The 23,178-nt window shown below is 41.0% G+C and overlaps 1 pseudogene; it reads right to left on the minus strand.

Annotated features, from left to right (window-relative positions):
• Window positions 1-804: 804 nt before the first annotated feature.
• The window catches only part of LOC148477544 (opsin-5-like), a 33,615-nt pseudogene continuing 11,241 nt past the window's right edge, over window positions 805-23,178 (minus strand).

A 23,178-nucleotide genomic window follows, 5' to 3' on the forward strand; every position in this document is an offset into this window, starting at 1 on the left:
GTTGCAACCATTTTCACAGATGCATCGGACTCAGAATCAGCCCCACCGAGTACAACCCTGAGTGCATGACAGGTTATTATCTTCTGAATGAGGAACCCCCACCATTGTGCTGTTTGATTTAATTTGTTTGTTTGATTTAATGTGTGTATGGCAAACACCTTTATGATTGATGGGTTCTGAGTATATACTAGGCACTAGAGTTGGTGACAGGAATCAATTATACCCCTTTTACACCAAAATCCTAGGTCTGACCTGGGATTTGGAATATGGTTACAACCTGGGAAAGGCCCCGTTCACATTGTGACTCTGACCCGGGTTTTTTCCGGGTCGTGCCATTTACACTGCACAAGGGTGTAGTGTTATGTTTTCTGTCTGTGCTTGGAAATGACATCTGCCCCAAAACCCAGGTACAACCCTGCTCGCTATTTGGGTTTGATTGCTAGGTCACTGGACCCGGGTTAGTTTTCGGGGGCCCTTTTACACTGACCTGTGACATGGGTTAACACAGCAATAACCCAGGTTATGTGGTCAGTGTACAAGGGGTATTACTGTAAGGCTTTGGGTCATTAGTTCTGAGGATCCAGGAGCCAGACATTCAGCAGCAAGAATGGAGCATTTCATTAAACTGACACTGTTCTTCTATCCTGTCAGTTTAATGTAAATGTACAATATGTTTAAAATATGTTTAAAACAAAAGCATCTTAGACCGCCTGACCCCACTCTTGGGTTATTCCATTATTGTTATATACTATGTGATGTGGTAAGGGCACCTCATATTAGATCAGTATATGCAATAGGAAGCAGTTATACATGCATTTTGTGACCTATCTCAAAATCAATAGCAACATCGATACTGGCAACATCGACACTGGCAACATCGACACTGGCAACATCGACACTGGCATACCTGTTCCCCATTCTCTCAATTTCAGACACTTCATTTGGTGACGCCACAACTTGTGGCAAAGAACTATTAGTCAGTGCAGTCTTGTCCTCTGCCTTTCTGCTGTTTAGTCTGAGGCTCTCTGACTGCCTCGTCTTTGCTTTATATGCAATAACTGGTTTTTCACAAGGCAGAGACAGGTCTTTCTCTTGTATGCAGAAAAGCAGGGCCTGGAGCTCATGTCGGAAACTTGGGCTGAGACCTAAGTATATAATGGGATTGTAGAAGCTCGCTGACTTGGCAAGCAATGTGGCCACAACACTGGTGAGAGCTGGTACATGGTAACCACAGGCTGACCACATAGATATTACTGCATAGGGAAACCAAGCTAGCAGGAATGCTGTACAGATAACAAAGGACACCGGAGGGATAAAGGCAGAAACATAGCATACATTAGTATTTGGCAAATAGTCTCTAGGAGCAGGCTCTGATTAACTAGACTGTATTGTACTATACGAAGTATTCACATGTTGTATTAAACTAACAGATAATACAAATGAGAAATAATTAAAACATTGTTGAATGACAAAGTACTGGGATGGGAAAAAGAAAGTGGCGCTGCTAAAAAGACTGCTGCCTATCCACAACAAAAAGACCTATCCCCCACGGTCTCAGCATACAATCAGATACAAATACAGTGGGTGTGAATGAATGGCGCTGTCTTTTGTGAAACAAGGGAGATGTAAATGGGAGGATACTTATCTCCTGTTATATGGATAGTTTTGAATCACGATTAGTATTCTTTTTTGATGTTTTTCACTTTCTCCAAATTGGATTTGTTCATACATAAAAAATAAACATAATACAAAGGTGATGTTTTTCAAATTTTCTTAACCTTTTGTGCAGTATTAGTAGACATGTGGTACAGGTGGAAGTCTGTACAGATGTCTGCAATATCAAAATAAAGATCTAGATGCGTAATATATATATATATATATATATATATATATGTATACATCCAATTCTCAAGAGAAAAATATATAATTTCTATGTTCTCCTGTGAGGTGAAGAGAGGCACCTAACTTACAAAAGAAGGTGTGTTCATAAGCTTGTAACGGTGTCTTTGTATGGAAATGATGCTAATTCACATCCCACAAGAACCTCTCATATATATATATATATATATATATATTGTGACACAGTCAGGTTAGGAGGTCCCTCTCCTGGGTAGAGGACTCCTTCCTTTCACACACAGCAGCTGGGAAGCAGTACGCCAGACTGGATTCGAGTACAAGCTGGTCGGCGCCAGTCTTTATTGTACAATGTCAGAATTAACATAAAGAAAACAAATATAAATCCTAGCCCTGTCGGGGCGCTAACTTCACAAGTGACTTCCCTCACTACAAGAACCTGGCAGGGCCTAATGCCCTCACCAGCAACAAAGGCACAGCACAACACTCACAGTTAGGTTTTCATGCGTCTCTGAGCAAACTCCCTGCCTGCTCTCCCAGGTGAGACACTCAGCCCTAAACACACTAGGCTTATATTGGCCACTCTCAGGTGGAAACCCTAACAAGCCTGTTACAAGGCTGCAAGGCCCAAAACCTGGAGTGGCCCTGGGTGGAGCCCTCCCTCTCCTCTCACCCACAACCCCCAGGTCCCAAACCGGCTTTTCAAAAGCCGAGACTCAAGCCTGCTACACTGCAGACTTTCTCCTGGAGGTTTAAAACACATAATGACAGGAATCTGGGACAAATGTACCTGCCACAGACCACTTTACCAGTGATCCTATCACAATATATATATGTATGTATACAATATATTAATAGCATACGTGACTTATGTCCCGGTGGTGCAAGCTAAAGCTTGTAATGTTTTCTTTGAGTGAGTGTATCAAGTATAGTTGAAAAACTGAGTGTATGAACCTAAATATACGGTTATGCGTACCGTTACTCACACTTTTTGTACTTTAGACAATCCCATCTGGGTATCTTTTCTTTAAGGATTTCCACCATAAAAAACTTTAGTAATGTAGACTGGTATAAAATTTATTTTTATTCCAAATATATTATAAGAACATAAAATAATTTGTCAGAGTAATCTGCAAAAAACATGCAAGTCTATAATGACCTATAAAAAATATAGGTGGGAACTACACTAGGACAAAAATCAACAAAGAGGTATGTGTGGATATTGATAGGTGCCGGCTCCTATGTATAGCAAGATGGTCAACAAAAAAAGAAAAAATGACACATACCTCCTGTCCAAAAAATTGTAGTGCTAGGTTCCCAACCTAAAGAGTCTCCAGTGACCAACTCGTCTCGAGATGTGCTCTCTTTATCAAGGTCTGGAGGTAAATGTCTTGTTTATATAGTGATTGTCAGTGATGTCAGAATGGCGTTACTTCCAGTGTACGTCTTGCGGAGAAAGTGGACTTTAAACAAAGTTCTTTCTTTCAAGGTTCTTCGTGGGCACTGGAAAATAGCCTCAAGTTAGCCCTACATGCCTCCGCATTCGATCTCTCGCGGGAAAATATTCTCTCTAATCTCTTTCCAAAGTTATTATTGACGAACTAAGAAACTTGAAGAAACCGAAGGTAGAGTTCAATTTGACCAAAAAAGAAAGTAAAACTTTGCAAGATTTAGGAAAAGACGAAAGTATTGTTAGTAAACCCTGCGATAAGGGGGGTGGAATAGTGATCATGAATAGAGATGATTACACAAAAGAAATACATAGGCAACTATCAGATACCACAACGTATATTAAGCTGAAGTCAGATCCTATGAATCAAATTAAAGTAAAGCTCAATAAATTATTGGAAAAACATATACAGAAAGGAGGTATATCCAAGAAAGAGAGTGACTTCATAATTGTAGAAAACCCTATAATCCCCACATTGTATATATTACCTAAGGTTCATAAGGATGCAACCAATCTCCCTGGAAGGACCATTATTGCTGGAACAGACAGCCTTACTTCAAATCTATCATCACTTATAGATGGAGCCTTACAACCATTGGTAGTGAAAAGTAATTCCTACTTGAAAGACATGGGAGACATTCTTGCTAAAATTAGAAATTTTATATGGACCAATGACATGAGACTGGCATCTGCGGAATCACATCACTATACACATGTATCATTCATTCCAAGGGTCTAGAAGCCATATCCTGGTCTTTAGATAAAACAGATCTCCTTCCAGAGAGGAAAGAATTCCTACTGGAAGCAATTAAATTTATCTTGGAGAATAACTACTTCTTCTTTAACAGCAATTTTTTCCTGCAGTGCACTGGGACTGCGATGGGCACTAAATTTGCCCCAAGCAACGCCAATCTCTTCATGAGTTATTGGGAGTAGACCTATGTATATGGTGGCATAGCTTGGGGTGCCAATCTTGTTAAATGGTACCGTTATATCAATGATGTGATTTTGTTATGGAAAGGAACAGGAAAGGCTCTAGAAGAATATTTTTCACTGCTTAACACCAATAATATGAATATCAATTTCACATTGACACACAGCTGTGAACAAATCAACTTTTTAGATCTCACAATCTATATAGAGGATTGCATAATGCAAACCAAGACTTTTCGGAAACCCACCAACGTTAATACCTTTATACCTATAGATAGCCAGCACCATGGCAATTGGCTGAAGAGTGTCCCAAAGCGTCAATTCCTTCGAGTGAGGAGGAATTGCAGCAAGAATGAAGACTGTAAGGAACAAATGTGTCAGATGAGAAGAGACTTCATGGAAAAAGGATATAACATAGAACAACTAAATAACACAATAGAAGATACCTCTATGAAAGATAGAACCTTGTTAATCGAACCTAAAAAGGATAATGATAATCAGTCAAGTACTAGCAAAGATAAACAGAAATGGGCCTTAATTACCAAATACGAAACTCAATATAAGCAGGTAGAGAAACTATTCTACAAACAATGGCACCTCTTACGGAGGGATCCAATTCTGAATGAAATCATCCCTGAAGAACCTTACTTCATAGAAACATTGAAAACCATCTTGTGAAAAGCACTCTGCCGGTTGCTTCCAAACATCTAGTTCGGACCAAAGGGTTCCACAGATGTGGCTTATGTATCGCATGTAGGAAAATTAAAGACAACCATGCTAAATATAGTGAAATTACAGTGAATGTGGTCAACATAAAAATTGGTGACTTTATTACATGCAATACTGCAAATGTAGTATATTTAGTTGAATGTACATGCGGTCTTGTATATGTGGGACGCACTACACGACCACTAAAAACTAGGATCTCTGAACACTTAAGAAATGTGAAAAAAGGGCTCCAGACACACCATCTTTCCAACCACTTTAAGTTGGAACACAACTGTCTGACTTCACATATTCGCAGATTCGTGGGCATCAGCATATAAAAACATCATGAAGGGACCAAAATATAGAGAAAAATCTAGCAATAGCAGAAATGAAGCTTATTTTTAAACTCAACACTTTAAGTCCCAAAGGTTTGAACCAGGACTTTGAATTTAAGTAGTTCCTGCAATAACATTCAGTTTATCTGTAAAATAAGAGCTCGGTCCCCCCAGCCTTTTTTTTAACCTTTATTGTGTATATTTTTACCTTAGATTAAGTTTTATTTATATAAACTCTCTGGTAGGTTCAGGGCCGGTGCAAGGTTTCTGGGTGCCCTAGACAAGATTTCACCAACTGAACCTGCTCCCTCCATTTCATAATAAGCCACGCATCAGTCTCCCCAGTTTATAATGTGCCACACAGCAGTGTCCCAAATTCATAATATACTATATAGAATATGCCACACAGGAGAGCGTCAAAATCATAATGTAACTCATAACACTGTTGCCAATTCATAATATACCACTCAGCTGTGGCACAATAGTATATGTCACTCAGCCGTGCTTTATGCCATTCATTTTTTTCATTTGTTGTCTCAGAGGTGCCCTCCAGTGGCCGGCGCCCCTAGGCGGCTGCCTTAATTTGCCTAATGGTAGCACCGGCTCTGAGTAGGTTTTTATGTGTATCCCCCTTTTCCTTTCCTCTTGCGTTTTTGTAGCACCAATATACATATGTGTTGCTGTACACATAAGTTCAATTGTCAACACAAGTGTCGTTCTAGAATTTATAGAGTAATGATTCTGAGAAACATCCCCTTTACTGTGACTATTCATGTTACTTTTATCACCCATAGGTTCTATTTATGATAAAAAATATTTGAATTATATCATATCTTCCACATCCATATTTATATCTCTGAGATAAGAGATCACTATATATATTTTATACCTTGGACTTACCTCCAACTTTTATATTGTCAGTTTTAGAAGCTCTCTATTTTCATATAGTTCTGGACTAATTTTTTTATTTTTTACACTAAATCCAGACATTGTTTACCTCTATCGCTATGGAGAAAGCACACCTTTCGTTTATTCAGTCTTCAATAGAAGAAAACGTCATTCAATGGACACTAATCAGAGAACTACATTTCCCAAATATCTCTGCGGCCACCTGGGTACTTCTGGTTTTGCAGAGAGGAAGATACAGATGTCTGAGTACTTCCGGTTCGAGCGAGAGATTACAGAGAAAATTTCCCCGTGAGAGATTGAATGCGGAGGCATGTGGGGATTTAACTTGAGGCTAATTTCCAGTGCCCAGGAAGAACCTTAAAAGAAAGAACTTTGTTTAAAGTTCCACTTTCCCCGCAAGATGTACACTGAAAGTGACGGTATTCTGACGTCACCGACAATCACTATATAAACAAGACATTTACCTGAGTACCTCCAGACCTTGATAAAGAGAGCACATCTCGAAACGCGTTGGTCACTGGAGACTCTTCAGGTTGGGAAGCTAGCACTACAATTTTTTGGACTGGAGGTGTGACCATCTTGCTATACATAGGAGCCGGCACCTATCGATATCCACACATACCTCTTTGTTGATTTTTGCCCTAGTGCAGTTCCCACCTATATTTTTTATAGGTCATCATAGACTTTACATGCTTTTTGCACATTTTTTGCAGATTATTCTGACAAATTATTTAATGTTTTTAATTCTCTTATGATATATTTGGAATAAAAATACATTCTATACCAGTCTACATTACTAAAGTTTTTTTATGGTGGAAATCCTTAAAGAAAAGATACCCAGATGGGATTGTCTAAACTACAAGTAGTGTGAGTACCGGTACGCATGAGCGTATATTTAGGTGCATACACTCAGTTTTTCAACTGTACTTGATACACTCACTCAAAGAAAACATTACAAGCTTTAGCTTGCACCATCAGGACGTAAGTCAGGTGTGCTATTTATATATTGTATACACATATATATATATATATATATATATATATAGACTAGAAACCAAAAAATGGTACACCAGCACACCACTGTGTGCTGGTGTACCATTTTTTGGTTTCTATTCTATATGCATTATATGACCAAGCACCCAGCATTTCATATATATATATATGTGTGTGTGTGTGTAAAAAAGGGGAGGAGTAGATTTGTGGTGCTGCTCCTTAGATTTGTTCAATCTCAATTGTAGTAGGTACTAGTCAGAAAATCTTTATCTTCTTCTTATGGTCATTCACAGTATACTCCTTTTATTTAGACAACAGGTGGCAGCTTTAGTCCTTGAGAATACCGATTGGTAGGTCCGATAATCTAGGAAAAAAATGGGGGAACAGGGACAAGCGCCTGATAGTGTAGTAGTTAATGTAAACTTAAATTAGATACATATATATTCATATGCGTGTACCATGAATATGCTTGTATATTAAGCATATAAGGAAACAATCCTTAGATCACAATCGAACGGTTTCCACAACAGTCTTGACCTTCAGCCAAAGTTCACCCAGGGACTTGCTGACCAGATAGCTACAACACAGGAAGCAGAAGAAAACTTGGGTAGAAGCGAGCCAAGATCCAAGGTAGTAACAAGCAGGATATCTGGGAACCTGGAGCACAGTCACAGAGGAAGACTAGATGACCTGGCCATCTGGGTGTGCTTGTGATTAACACTAGTTAAGGAATCTTGCCTTGGTCTTCTTTACACGGTATATCGGGAGAGGACAGTAGAGTCTGAGCGCTTTAAGGGAGAACCTCTGCCGGGCATCAAGCTCCGTGTCTGACCATTGGGGGTAAGTGGCCAGCTATCCCCTGGGTGCCGAGTGACTGACTGTGTTGCCGCTGCCTAGGGAGGGGATAGTGCGGTGTGGGCTTCTCAAAAAAAACCCTATCGCATACCCCCTCCACTTGAAAGGGACTCACCTGCTGCTCTATTGCTATCTGTCTCCTTCCTTCCCTCCTCTATAGCTGAGAGCTCCGTCACTGCGGTGTCCTTCTGGGTCTTCCTTTGCTTGGTGTCACATGACTTCCTGGCAGGAGCAGTGCACGGCTCAACGGCTTCTTTGTCAGTTTGTCAATTTGTTGCTTTTGTCCTTAGATTTTTGTTTAGGGTTTTCTTTGGATATAAGTGAATGCCTCCAACGCGTTTCAATCCTTGTACGGACATTCCTCTGGGAGAATATACATTTTTTATGTATGAACAAATTCAATTTGGAGAAAGTGAAAAACATCAAAAAAGAATACTAATCGTGATTCAAAACTATCCATATAACAGGAGATAAGTATCCTTCCATTTATATCTCCCTTGTTTCACAAAAGACAGCGCCATTCATTCACACCCACTGTATTTGTATCTGATTGTTGAATGACAATTCATTTTGTAATTTAATATGAATTTGTCTACCTATAACTATGGTAACTTTGTTTTATTCTAAAATAATAATAATAATAATAATTAATAATAATCACAAATGTAATTATTTCTATAAATAACTAGAGTAGTATAGTGTATAGATTAAAAAAAAACAAGTATGCTAAATTTAAGTAGATGGAAGAAATTTGGTATTTTTTAAGTAGACATATTTGCAATTAAGCTCCAGATATGAGTTTACTAATACCACTTTCAGACAGAAAATGGCAAAAAACCCAGATTTTTCCCGGCTTTTGCCTACCGGGATGTCTTCCAATTCTTTCTGTACCCCCCTTCTGACAGAAGATCAAATTACCGGGTCAAAAAATTCCACCCGGTAATTTTGTGATTTACACGTGTATTTCTTCTGTCTGAAAGGGTCAACCTGGTACTAAATTCCCGTGTCTCCGACCCTGGTAAATTCCAGGGTCGAAGTCCCAGGAATTTAGACCCGGGCTGACCCTTTCAGACAGAAAAAGGTCCTGTGTAAATCACAAAATTACCGGGTTGAAATGTTTAACCCAGTAATTTGGATTTCTGTCTGAAAGGGGTATAAATAGACTTTTTGGTAAGATGTATCTTGTTTTTCTGCCTCCTAGGCAGTTAGGGTTCAATCCTATTAGCTGCAATGATATTGCCGGTGTTTTACGGCAGCCTGTATTCGCTTAAAATTGCTCTCAGCCCCATAAGGCTCTGAGCAAATTTCAGCGAATTCGGGCTCAGAGCGGGTTGCGTAGGCTGCAAGGTGCCGGTCCGTTGCTGGCGTTTTAACACCGTTGCAACGGCAACTTACACCCTTTGCCTGGAATAGTATTGACTCCATAGACTGAGACAAGCAATGGCCGAAATGTCCTAATTCCCTAACCTTGTTTTTTGTTTTGGCTTTGGCTAAAGTGTAATTTACAGCATTAAATATTTCAGCTCCCAAAAACATGTAGTGTACACGTCTCTAACATCTCCAGTCTCCATGTATGGTTTTCTAAGATTCAGAAATAAGACATCAACTGCTCTGTCTGTATCCACAATTTAACAAGTCACAAACTGAAGTAACTTTATTGTCTTCATGTCTCACCTGAACACAGTGCACTGGCTGCTGCCTTTATTTCAGCAGAACCTTCATACAAAAATACTGTGATGTAATTACACTGTATGCTTGTACCGATCTGGTCACATATATGACAAATACTTCTGGTCCTGACCCCCTGTTGATTGAAATACTCTGAGGCAGTGCCGTAACTATAGAGGGTGCAGTGGGTGCAGTTGCTATGGTTTCCTGCGGCTTAGGGGGTCCGCCGGCCCAGCAAGCAACCCCCTGCTCCCTGCCAAATCCTCCGAGTCCTGGCCTCCGAACATATTAATTACAAACTAGAGCAGCCGCGGCACAGTGGATGGCTTCGCCCATAAGCCCTCCCTGTGTCTCAGCCCCTCCTCTAGTCTGTAATGTGATGTCACGCTGCGTGACATCCCACAGGTGCATCTGTGCACTGTGCGCTGGGCTCTACACGGGTGTGGGCCTGTCACTGGCATTTACCCAATTGTCAAAGCCTGATAATTGGCTGAGACAGAATCGGTTTAAAATTAGATCGAGGCGACGCCATTTTGCGACTGGCCGCCCAGCACCATATTAGTGAAACTCACCATTGTAAGTACATACGGCGATGCTATTATTTAGCGTTGTGCGATTCCCACGTAATTGGAAGAAGTTAAAAGTCCCCACCACATAAATACAGACAGCCACTAATACATATAAATTGATTATCCCTGCAAAACACGTACCATGGTGTACTCCACAAAACACATAGTCGCACAGCGCTAACTAGCGTCTTTTCGCAATTCCCCAATACTTACACATTGCACCCTTACATAAAAGGTTCCCTAGTATTAAAATGTAATATTCAAGGTTTATGCAGTAATTATTAATGTTGTGTAATAAAGGTTATTTGATATCTAAGGTTTAGTACATGGTAAGCAGACCGTGTTTAGTGTTGTACTGATCCACTGTGTCTCAACAGATTTCCAGTATCATCGGTGAGAAGATCGCAACTTGCGTCTGCAAACTATGGACTATAGAAAGTTAAAACATTAAAATATACTCTGTAATGTTATCAGCTTAGATTAGCATGTAGCGGGAAAAAGGACACAAAGGGTTGTTGGAGGCTGTTTGTGTCCATTCAAATTGACCTATGAACTATCCTGTAACAGAAGCACCTTTAAGAAGAACCAATGGAATCATGCCAAACCTGTCTATTGCATTGCCTATCCCTGTAAAGAGTATACATGTGTGCTCTCTGAACCTAGTCATGAGTCTTCTTGCTCTGCTGTTGACAGAGGTTTCTATTGCTGATGCCGGTATCTGGGTCCAGAGCGCGTGCGTATGTAACAACTGTACCTTGGGTCTGTATGATTTATCTGTGCTAATGTCTTTAGATCACAGCGTGTAACCATCTGTTTTTATATTGAATAATAACTTTTTGTGCTTTGGAACCACATTCAAAGTCTGAAAGCATTTATTTACTGTGTGACTATTGCGCTAAATAGCGACAATTTTAGAAGGTATAGGCATGATTTTAGAAGGTATAGACAGTATTGCATAGAGGTTTTAATTAGGTATCCATAGTTGGGGACTCGCAGTGTTAATCACGCTACAGGTCACTTGGTAACACTCAGTAGCGATCTCTCAGCAAAAGGGTGGAGGCGCCATAGCAGGAGAACGCATTGTGCCTTCGAAATCTGCTACCACTTTGTTGCTGAGAGTCTGCTACCTGTTATTGTGGCTTTAGAAGTGCTGATTAAGAATCCAGGGACGAGGGAGGAAAAAGTTTGTTTTCGTTCATTGATAGTTTTTTTTGTGTGTTAAAAAGGGGAAGTCACATTATTGCGTATGCGACCAGTCGCACTATAGCATAAAAGTCATAATACGTGTTGTGTAGTAGTCACATTATTGTGTATGCAACTAGTCGCACAATAGCGTATACGTACTTCCAGTATTGCTGCCACGTGTTTTAGACAAAGCCGTTGAGAGTGCACGGTGATATTGATAGATAGCATTGTTGTAAATACATTGATCAGTGTTGCCATAGTTTGGGAAAACGTGTATTTTTCTGCGCAGGAAAAGAGTGTGTAACAGTGAGTATTTGTTGGTAGGGACAACAGTTCTCTAGTTAAGGGTATCGTAGGACCCTTAAGGACTAAGCGCAAGGGTTGACCTAGTAGCTCGGTAGTAGATACCGTACTAACACATAAGCAGGTGTAGTTGTTGTCTTTGTTGTAGGTTCGGCTCCCAGTGTGATTACAGTATTCAGTGATCAGTTAGGGTTATTTGAGCATTGTAATTGAACCGCACAGTTTTGACAAAATTGTGATTGTGAACTGGGTAAAGGGTGGATGAAATCACTGAAAAGGGAAGGTATTGGAATGCCTACATGCTAGCAGTTGAAAGGTAGTCAAAAAGGGATTAGGTGCGTGGAAGCAGCCTGGTTATTCTTCCATAGGTGTGTGGTGCTTATGAAATTAGGTATTGTGATGTATGGTTTAAAATGACGATGAAGAGTGTTAGACCGTTTCCCAGAATTGGCAGCTTTGATAAGGAGGTGTTGAACAATGTCCGAGATAGCATCTGTATGGTGCGCTCTCGAATGAAAAAGATAAAATATAATGAGTGTTTAAAATGATGGCAGTGTGAGGGGGATGTGTGGCTTAAAGGCGTGCATGTGATGCAAACTAGCGTCGCGAGCACATCACCAGAGAGTACACACACAGCGCTAAACTGCGGTGAATGCACGCATGTGCAGCAAGGAAGCATTGCGGAAAGTATTGCCAGTGGTTCACACGCACCACCACCGCCCTATGCGGATGGACGTGCAGGTACAGTTGTTGAAAAAACCCATAAAAATGTAACAAGTAATTTGTACCCTCTCTTAAGTAATCATAAGGAAAATGTTTATGATGCGGATGATGAACCTATTGTTATGTCTGCCATTTCCCATGCTGTACACATGTTAGATGCTCCACCACAACAAGCACAAGTGGTGCCGCCATCTTCGTCAGTGATAGTACAGAAGTGTTAACATCCACTGCACCCATAGAGGAAGTTGTTAACCCTATACGTAGCAGTAATAGACTAAATCCCCAGCCAGGTAATAAGGTCAAAAGTAGCAGTGCGGCCGGTCTGCATCCCATCCGGACAATAGCTGTTCCGAATAGGAATGCGGATGCGAACGGTGTAGTGCCCACAAGGGAGGTAGCAATGCATTGTCCTTGGACAAGAGCGTAGCTAAATTCCATAATGAATGATTTCCCCGATCCCAAAAAGGAATTAGCCAAATGCCAAAGATTTTTTTTAAATTTGGGTAGTGCTCACGAGCCAACCAATAAAGATTGGCGAGTGGTGTTAATGGCTTGTCTTCCACGCAATACCAACGTGACAAAGTTTATCACGGATTGTGTATTGGATGGAGATGTTCCCCTAACAGACGAAATTAACCAAGGTAACATTTCCCACATTATAACTCAATTGGGTGTATATTTTCCAGTAGTAGTTAACTGGAGCAAAATTTTCACCATAAAACAAAAAGAGAGTGAATCTGCAGAGGATTATTGTAACCGAGTTCTGCAGGCTATCACCCAGTACACTGGGTTAGAGGATATTAAAGATAGCACTCATCACAGGGGAATGATCGTCACTGTACTTATGGATGGTCTAAAAGAGAACCTAAAGACCCGAGTTCAGACCTCACAACCTGGCTGGAGGGGAGTCACTGTAGACACCCTCATAAAATCCGCTATTGAACACGCTAAGAACATTCTTAAAAAGAGAGAGACCCAGAGCTAGAAGCTAATGGCTATTAGTATTCAAGCTCTAGAAGGAATGACTGTGACATCACAGCCAACGAACACACCTGCACCTGTACAACTACACGTTCTCACCAATCCTGTACCACCACAACCTAGCCCTACCCCACTTATCACACACAGCCACAAAACCCATACTATCCACAACCACCATATTTCCCACAATATCCTTCTCCACACCCATCATCTTTCCCTTCCACTCAACCCACACCACAATCCTTTCACCCACCCCACTCACAAAGGTGCTTTAACTGCAACCAAGTGGGACATGTAAGTAAGAATTGTAAGGTGAAGAGGGCGGGACCCCCTAACCAGGGAGTAACTGGATATCCCCATAAGGGATATACACAGACTACAGGAAACCCACAACAGTCACCAGCTCCAATTATGGCTGTAAATGCTGTGTTGGAGAGTGAGAGTCAATGTTAGGGGTCAGGTCATACCTATAGTCTACAGATAGTCAGGTTAACGGGAAGTACAAGGGAAGAACCGGTGATGATGGTTGATGTAGCTGGTACTAAATATCATTTTCAGTGATAAAATCTCCTGCTAACTTACAGGTAACCAGCGAGATGGTACCAGCAATGGGTGTAACGGGTAAAGTGCAACATTATCCTTTAACAAAATCCACAGAGGTCACTATCGGGCCATTTCATACCAGGCATTCATTCCTCCTGGCAGCAGCGGCTCCTACTAACCTACTGGGAAGGGATTTGTTATGTAAATGGGATGTGTCATATATTGTACCCCTGATGGTATATTTCTAGATATCCCAGAGAGAGTTGCGCATTAGGTGAGGGATATGTTGGATACACCCCAAAGGATAATGTATCACTCTACTGGTTTAAGTAAAAATTAATCTCAGGTAGATCAAATGTTATCCCAAATTCCAGATTCACTTTGGACCGAGGATGGACAGGACACTGGATTAATGGTAAAAGTAAGTCCCGTAATGGTAAATCTAAAAAGTGGTAGGCAAGCTCCTAAAATTCCCCAGTACTCATTAAAACAGGAGGTAGAATTCGGGGTTTATCCCATAATTGAGCGATTGTTACAGCAGGGAATTTTAGTTCGTACAGCTAGTGTAGCCAACAGTCCCATCTTTCCTGTGAAGAAAAGTTGTGGGAGGGGTTATAGGCTGGTACAAAACCTTAGAGGGGTTAATAAGGTGGTAGAGAGCCAATTTCCCATAGTGCCAAAACAGCTGTCATTCTCATGCAGATCCCACCAAATGCAACCCATTTCACTGTCATTGACCTCTGTTCTGCCTTCTTCTCTGTACCTCTTCATCCTGACTGTCAGTACCTATTCGCCTTCACATACAGGGGTATACAATACACATGGATATGATTGCCCCAGGGTTTCATAGACATTCCCAGTATCTTCTCCCAGGCCTTACACGACTGTTTACAATCTTTTCAACCTGCCAATGGATTTGTTCTAATACAATATGTGGACGATTTATTGTTATGTTCTGATTCGTTTATGTCATGTTTAAATGATAGCAAACTTTTGTTGCTTCATCTCTCGCAAACAGGACACAAGGTTGCTAAGGACAAACTATAGCCATGCCAGTCCAGGGTTAAATATTTGGGACACTGCCTAACTCAGGGGTTACGACATCTCACAAATGACAGAATCCAGGCCATACAGAACATGACACTGCCGCAGAACCAACAGCAAATTCGTACCTTCTTGGGAATGTGTGGATACTGCAGAATGTGGATCCTAGGTTTTTCTATTTTGGCCTTGCCAATACAGGACTTAGGGCCTGATTCAGACCCACTCGCGAGCGGCTGTCCGCTCGCAAGTGGGTCGATGTTATGCACTGAGCATGCGCACGACGGAGGGAGCTCCGTCGTGCGCATGCGCCAGACGCGATGAGCGAAGGAAAGTCCTTCGCTCGTTGTGTCCGATCAAAGGGGGCGTGCTGTCAATGTTGATTGACAGCACGCCCCCTTTGGTGGGCGTGCCGGGGGCGTGCCTCCCTGACGGGGGCGTTCCCACGGGAACGCCTCCCGTCAGAAGCCGGCCCACTGACATCACTAGTGATGCCAGTGGGAGTGATTTTGGCTCTGATAGAGCCAAAATCACTCCGGAGCTTGCGGTTGAAAACCTCAACCGCAGGCTCCGGCTCGCAATTTCGATGGTCGCGATGGTCTCGACCATCGCGGCCATCAAAATGCATGCTCGTATAGCCTGTGGGTGGTGACCCACAGCTATACGAGCGTCCAGGAGGACGCTCCATGAAAATGGAGCCCGGCCCTCATTCAGAGCGTGCGCTCTGCTCAGAGCGTACGGCTCTGAATGAGGGCCTTAGTCTCTTCCTCAAAGCCCGATCGTGTCATACACACAGAGGAATCAGAGCAGGCTTTCCTTAATCTTAAGGATAGTCTGACAAGAGGGAATACCTGATTATGAAAAACCTTTTGATTTGGTTGTGCAGCAGGTGTCCTCACACAAAAACATGGTGATGCCAGTAGGCCCGTAGCATACTACAGTGCACAATTGGACACTGTGGCAAGATCACTCCCAATGTGTTTTAGAAGTGTAGCAGCAACTGCTCTATTGGTCATTAAGAGTGAGGATGTGGTACTAGGCCATGATATGATTGTCTATACTCCCCATGCTGTATCTGCTTTGGTAAACTCTGCCCACACCAGACATGTCTCCTCAGCTAGGTTCACAAAATGGGAACTGGCTTTAATAGCACCTGCAAACATCACCATCAAAAGGTGCAGTACGTTAAATCCAGCTACGTATTTACCATATGTGCAACATGATGCACAAAGGGTGGAGAGAGGTGAGCCGCTGGCAACAGGTGAGTTCTGCAGGTATATTGATGCACATGATTGTATGGAATATCTGAATCAAACCTTTACTGCAAGACCTGACATACGGGATACACCTTTAGAAAATTAGATGTGACATTTTACATGGATGGGAGTTGTCATAGACAAACTGACACTGGAGAGTTATGTACAGGTTATGCTGTGGTAAATGACGAGGACGTTATAGAAGCCGAACCTTTAGGCCCACCACACTCGGCCCAAGTGGCGGAACTGGTGGCACTAAAGAGAGCGTGTGAATTAGTGGAAGGTAAATCTGCTAATATCTACACTGACTCTAGGTACGCCTTCAGGGTAGTACATGATTTTGGTGCCTTGTGGCGTCTGAGAAGGTTTATGACAGCAGCAGACACACCAATTGCACATTCCAAACATATAATAGGACTACTAACAGCAATCCAATTGCCAAAGGCAGTGGCAGTAATTAAGTGTAAAGCCCATACATGTGAGGATGAACTGGTGTCACTGGGCAACAACAGGGCATACGAAGCTGCAAAATGGGCAGCAGGGTTGAAAATGAACAAATTATGACTTTTCAAACAATTGATATGCTGAAATTAATTGAGATGCAAAGTTTGTGTTCTATCCAGGAAAAGTCAGTCTGGAGGTCCAAGGGATGTGGGCAATAGTCCTCTGGACTCTGGAGAGACGGTCAAGGTAAGCCAGTGGCTCCCAAGGCATACTACCCAAGCCTGGCTGAGGCAGCGCACAGTCTGACTCATCTGGGAAAGCAAGGTATGTGTAAATTGGTGAGAGCATACTGGTGCGCACCAGGTTTTTCTTCACAAGCAGAAAAGAGAGCAATGTCCTGTCTGACCTGCTTGAGAAAAAACATTGGGAATATGATCCCTACTGAACCATCCCACATTCCTCCGACTGACTGACCTTTCCAGATAATACAAATTGATTTCATCCAATTACCACCCTGCAGGAATCTCAAGTATGAATTAGTGTGCACTGATGTGTTTTCCAATTGGGTTGAGGCATACCCAGCTGCCACTAATACTGCTGTGTTTACTGCCAAGAAAATTCTTCAGGAGTTTGTGTGCAGATACAGTATCCCTAAAATTATCTAGAGTGCTAGGGGTACTCATTTCACAGGTGATGTTTTTCAAAATATGTGTAAACTGATGGGTATTAATTGTCGACTTCATATCCCCTACCGACCGCAAGCCAGTGTCAAGGTGGAGAGGATGAATGGTACTATTAAAAATAAATTAAGTAAGATCATGGCAGAGACTGGACTAGGATGGCCAGAAGCATTACCGTTGGTCCTACATAGCATAAGGACCACTCCTAGACCCCCTCTAAATCTGTCCCCCTTTGAAATACTGTTTGGTAGACAACCTCATTTGATTATAAGTACGCAGGAAGACTTGAAAGGTAACAACGAGGTAACTGTAAGGTATATTATAACAATGAGTAAACAGTTAAAACAGCAACAGCAGAAACTGAAATTGTTGTCCCATGATATGTCTGAAACAAACTGTCATAATGTTGAACCTAGAGAATATGTTGTGATCAGAAATTTCTTGCGTTCAGGTTGTTTGACTGATCATTGGGAAGGTCCGTATCAGGTGTTGCTGACGAATACCACATCTTTGAAAGTGGCCGAGAGAGATACCTGGGTCCATTCCACTCACTGTAAGAAGGTCAACCAACCTGTGGAGAAACAAGGCAGAGACGAGGCAGATAACGTGGACCTGTCGATCGTGAGCTTGTTCCAGTAAGGTTAAAAGGTTGCAATGAGATATCTGAGCTAAAGAAATTTGTAAGTCCTTGCTACGGCAATGGACTGGTCTGCTATGTTCATTTTTGTATTCTCTTCCAGAGTTTCCATCATCCTGTTTTTTTCTGGGATTTCTGGTTTCTGTGACGGGGGACCGATAGAGGAGATGGGAGCTGATGGCAGTATTGGTGGAGTGGAATCGAAAGGAGGAGTGCTATGCCAATCAGGGGAGTTTTTGACCAATCTTAGTACAGTAATTGTTAAGAGATCTGCTATTTTGGATACTCGGAGACAGTGTGAAGGTCTATCGTCTGAGGATTATTGTATGTGTGAGTTCTGTGGGTCCGTAATTGATGAGAGATGCATCCAATGGTGTAACCCAAATATAATCAGTATTGGGGTGGGTATCCTTTAGAGGATTATCACACCATGGTGGGCAAAATTTTGAACCAAACTGACTGTTGGGTGTGCTCTCACATGCCCCATGGACAGCATAATGTAGGATTAGTGCCATTCCCATTAAATATCTCTGAAATTTTAGAATTGCAAAAAGGGAAGACACTGGACGGAAAATTTCTTAATACCAAACCACCCCATTTTAAGCTCCACCAGTACCAGGCAGATAAAACACTTTTGTGTTAAAACATCACCAACTTCAATGAACCAGGAAGTTGGGAGCTGACTGGGAATAACCAGACGATGACCTTCTCACAAAGAGCTGATCATGAGCTTATGAATTTTGAACTGTTATGCACAATTAGGTTGGGTGGAAGACACTTCCGGTATAAATATACACTAAGGGTACTGTGCCCGGGTTATTCAACCAGAAACGTGTATATTAACCATATGGCAGAACCTGAGATAGGATCATTTGTTAGGGAAATGTGTTGGATGACCATGATGCATTCTATTCCTTATGTTCTCCCCGATGATGTATATTTTATATGTGGAAGGAAAGAGTGGCTCTCTCCGAGTTCCGAAGGTTTGTGTTACCTGGGAAGAGTAGTCCCAGAGGTTATGACCCTCACACATGGTGAAATGCTTGGTTCATAAATACACACCATCACCATATCTTCACACACAGTATGAACACAGAGACAAAACAAATATGATACCTGGTGATGTGCATAAAGCCACACAGTTAATTAGTGAGACAACTGGCTTTCAAGTTTTGGTAGCACTGGATCCCACCAGGATTGCTCGGGGTACACTAAATTTTAGATATATCCAAGATCTTGCTAAATTAATAGATAATATCACTGAGATGTATGATGACACATTCAGGTATACAGGTAGGGAGCTGCAAGCATACAAGAAAGAACTGGTGCAACACAGACTTGTGTTAAATTATTTAACAGCTGTCACTGGAGGGTATTGCGTAACTTTGGCCACCCAATTTGGGGTAAAGTGTTGCACTTAACATTACAAACGATACCAGCGATCCCAAGGAGGTAATAGACTGGAAGATGGATGAAATTCTGCAGCTAAAATGGGAATTTCGAAAGAACCATAATGCTTCAGTGGCTGAAGTAGAGGAGAAGGTAGGGGAATGGGTTTCATGGTTGAACCCAATGAAATGGTTCTCAAGTCTAGGAGAGTGGGTCCAGGAAATGAATGCAAGCATAGGTAAACTCCTGATCCTCATACTGGTTGTCATCATAGTAATTGGCTTATGTGTCAGGTGTGTTCCTACTGTGTTGAAATGTGAAAAATGTAAAGATAAGGTAAACCAGAAAAGTGAAATTATGATGGTGGTCAGTAGTAACAATATGAATACTGAGGTAAATGTAGAACTGCATTACAACCCTGAACTAAAAGGTACCATCGTATAATGTATAAGATTTAGACATGTATAAAATGTGTTATTAAAATGTTATTTTAAAACATCTTAAATAATGTAAGTCCCTATTCCCCCTCAAGACTTCCTTTATAGGATTGGTGCATCCCCACATCTTTCCCATGATCTCCCAAGATCTGCGGTGTGTGTATAGGGGTAGTTTTATGTCCCCTCCTAGAGACACATTATTGATGGTTTAAGAACCACCTTGTGCCATCCTATAATATAACATTAAATAATATGCCATAATGTAAGCCTAAATTAATTCTAAAATCAGAGTATGATAGCATGTTGTTTGCTATCAAAGGGTGGACTGTCGAAGCCGGATAATTGGCTGAGACAGGATCGGTTTAAAATTAGATCGAGGCAACGCCATTTTGCAAATGGCAATGAGACGCCATTTTGCGACTGGCCGCCCAGCACCATTTTAGTGAAACTCGCCATTATAAGTACATACGGCGATGCTAGTATTTAGCGTTCTGCGTTTCCCACGCAATAGAAAGAAGTTAACAGTCCCCACCACATAAATACAGACAGCCACTAATACATATAAATTGATTATCCCTGCAAAACACATACCATGGTTTACTCCACAAAACACATAGTCGCACAGTGCTAACTAGTGTCTTTTCCCAATTCCCCAATACTTACACATTGCACCCTTACATAAAAGGTTCCCTAGCATTAAAGGTTTATGCAGTTATTTTAATGTTGTGTAATAAAGGTTATTTGATATCTAAGGTTTAGTACATGGTAAGCAGACCATGTTTGGTGTTGTACTGATCCACTGTGTCTCAACAGATTTCCAGTATCATCGGTGAGAAGATCGCAACATGCGTCTGCAAACTATGGACTATAGAGAGTTAAACATTAAAATGTACTCTGTAATGTTATCAGCTTATATTAGCATGTGGGAAAAAGGACACAAGGGTTGTTGGAGGCTGTTTGTGTCCATTCGAATTGACCTATGAACTATCCTGTAACAAAAGCACCTTTAAGAAGAACCAATGGAATCATGCCAAACTTGTCTATTGTATTGCCTATCCCTGTAAAGAGTATATATGTACGCTCTCTGAAACCAGTCTTGAGTCTTCTTGCTGTGCTGTTGACGGAGGTCTCTATTGCTGATGCCAGTATCTGGGTCCAGAGCGCGTGCGTATGTTACAACTGTACCTTGGGTCTGTATGATTTATTTGCGCTAATTGTCTTTAGATCTCAGCATGTAACCATCTGTTTTTATATTGAATAATAACTTTTTGTGCTTTGGAACCACAAAGTATGAAAGCATTTATTTACTGTGTCAAAAATTACTAAGGTAGGTCATCTAGCCACCCTCAGTTATCCTGGTGCTCCAGAGAACACTAACCTTAATTGCTTGTGTCGAATCTGGTTTAGTGGCTGAGACAGAATCAGTGTAAAATTAGCTAGGAGCAACGCCATCTTGCGAATGGCAACCAGACTCCATCTTAAAAATAAGAATCTGCAAGATGCCATTTTGTGACTGATCTCCCAGTGCCATTTTAAGTTACAACTCACGAGCTAAGTACAGATGGCAATGTTTTTGGTACCGGGAACAACCTTGCATAGATAAAATACCAAAACAACTAGAAAAACAGCTTCCTCAGAAAAGTAATTAGAAAAGACAATACACCAGGAACTGTGGGTGTTTTGCATGTAAATAGAGCGACCCCACATGTGGACAGGTGTAGCTGTGGCAATTGTAATATGGTCCAGACACTTGAATTTGACTGAATGAACAATGGTAAGAAATCTGCATGAAAAGAACTGTTTAAACTCACTGACAGACAATATGGCACCAGCAATCGGCTGGGGGTCTCCACCCTGTTTGAGAGTGAATCTCATAACAAATAACACATTGCATTGCAGTTTAAAAATGATAGTAAGGAATGATATATATAAAAACAGTATCCTGAAGAATGCATACAGAAAGCAAAAACAGTATCCTGAAGAATGCATACAGAAAGCAAAAACAGTATCCTGAAGAATGCATACAGAAAGCAAAAACAGTATCCTGAAGAATGCATACAGAAAGCAAAAACAGTATCCTGAAGAATGCATACAGAAAGCAAAAACAGTATCCTGAAGAATGCATACAGAAAGCAAAAACAGTATCCTGAAGAATGCATACAGAAAGCAAAAACAGTATCCTGAAGAATGCATACAGAAAGCAAAAACAGTATCCTGAAGAATGCATACAGAAAGCAAAAACAGTATCCTGAAGAATGCATACAGAAAGCAAAAACAGTATCCTGAAAAATGCATACAGAAAGCAAAAACAGTATCCTGAAGAATGCATACAGAAAGCAAAAACAGTATCCTGAAGAATGCATACAGAAAGCAAAAACAGTATCCTGAAGAATGCATACAGAAAGCAAAAACAGTATCCTGAAGAATGCATACAGAAAGCAAAAACAGTATCCTGAAGAATGCATACAGAAAGCAAAAACAGTATCCTGAAGAATGCATACAGAAAGCAAAAACAGTATCCTGAAGAATGCATACAGAAAGCAAAAACAGTATCCTGAAGAATGCATACAGAAAGCAAATACAGTATCCTGAAGAATGCATACAGAAAGCAAAAACAGTATCCTGAAGAATGCATACAGAAAGCGAGAGAACAAGTCCATGCAGTAGATAGAGATACGCTATTACAGTATAAGAAAAAGGAAAATAGGGAAAGGAATATTGTTTTTGTTACACAATACAATAACAAAGAGAGAGAAATAAGAAGGATCTTCAATAAACATTGGGATATTCTAAAAACCGACCCTATTTTGAATAAAGTCTTACCAATGAAACCGGCCATAGCCTTCAGAAAAGCAAGAAATCTGAAAAATCACTTGGCCGCCAGCACTCTAAAGCCTTTGGGAAAGGCTGCAGCAAATTTTCTAAATAATAAAGGTTTTTTTTAAATGCAATAGTTGCAATATGTGCAATTATGTTAGTAGCTGTCACACTTCTTTTTCTAATTTTAATAATAAAGTATCTTATAAGATCAATAGTAAAATTAATTGCCTCACCACTTGGGTTATTTACATCCTAGAATGCCCGTGTAATCTTAAATATGTGGGGAAAACAAAAAGAAATGTTAAACTCAGGATACAGGAACATGTTAGAGCTATCAAAAACAAAGTGGACAATCATTCTGTACCTAAACATTTCCTTAAATACCACAATGGAGATCCAACAGGCTTAAAATATAAAGACATTGATTATCTACAGCTGAGCGATAGAGGGGGTGACAGAGAGAAA

The sequence above is a fragment of the Taudactylus pleione genome, unplaced genomic scaffold (genome assembly GCF_031769625.1).
Source record: "Taudactylus pleione unplaced genomic scaffold, aTauple2 ptg000707l, whole genome shotgun sequence".
Taxonomy (NCBI): domain Eukaryota; kingdom Metazoa; phylum Chordata; class Amphibia; order Anura; family Myobatrachidae; genus Taudactylus; species Taudactylus pleione.